We start from the raw sequence: 1,165 nt of genomic DNA, 5'->3' as shown, positions 1-1,165 counted from the left end.
AGAGATCTACAAGAGAGGAGCAAAAGAAGACAAATAGCAAGAGACAAGGGCTCCATAATTTTTCTTTAGTCAACATTTGCCCTTACATTATATAATTAAAGTGATGAATACATCTCAAGAAGTGTGGGAATAACCCTTCAATATTTAAAGCATTGTTTTCTCTCTCGTATTCCAATTGTGTTATTGGTTTTATGTTATTAAGAATTCTTTCAGAAATCTCACGGAGTATAAATAAATAATAATTTAGGTGATCTTTGTATGATTTCCAGAGAACAGGTCACAATTTTTTCAGATCCATTGTTAAAACCGCAGACTTGAAATTTCAGCCAAATTAAGTAAAATAAAAATAATACATAACAGTTTGCTCTCCTGTCATTGAGGATCAGGTTAAGTCCATGAACTGTTTGCATTTGAAGAAATGGTATCATAGGTGGCTACTTGGATTCAAACCCATTATCTCAACGATTCTGGCTGAGCACTCTGACCCCTGAGTGACCCGACCTGTTCTCGATCATTACTGTGCATTCAAACATTTTAAACAGCATTTTCACAAATGTTGCTACAAGCTTAGTTATTATTGTCGTGCAGCTTCCACAAACAAGAGTTACGCAGCAGATGAAAATATCCTGCCTCTTGACTGATTCGGAGTGAAATCTCTAATGCCAAATCAGAATTCGTCAAAAAGCACATTTTCCATGTATGGAAACGCGTCCACTCTCTTGACAACTGTCCCATCACCCATGCGGAGTTGAAGTGGTGAGTTTTTTAAAAAGCGATTACCAGGTCAGATCAGCAGCTTGCGTAATATGTTTGACCATATTGAGTCATCCTTTAACCTCATGCCGGGCATCGATTAGCCTCCCATTGCATCTGTACCAGATTGAAATTTCCCTGGCACAGCCATGGAAAGCTTCTAAAACTACACGATCAAGCAATATGTTAAATTGTGTAAGGGCCAGAAGACATCCCTGTCACACCTCAAGGTGAACAGGAAATTGGTCTGACTACTTGTCAGGCAGCTTCAACTGGACATGCTCACCATTATACAGTTAATTAATGGTTGTGAACAGGGGGTATGGAACACTCCGTTTCTCTCTCTTTTGCCTCTCCCTCCTCGCAGAGTTTTCATAATCTATATATATAAAATCGCAAATCTGTCTGTCTG

Source organism: Lampetra planeri, chromosome 58 (assembly GCF_965212315.1).
Source record: "Lampetra planeri chromosome 58, kcLamPlan1.2.h2, whole genome shotgun sequence".
NCBI classification, from domain to species: domain Eukaryota; kingdom Metazoa; phylum Chordata; class Hyperoartia; order Petromyzontiformes; family Petromyzontidae; genus Lampetra; species Lampetra planeri.
The sequence above is the reverse complement of the archived record's forward strand: the minus strand, read 5'-3'. Positions refer to the sequence as shown.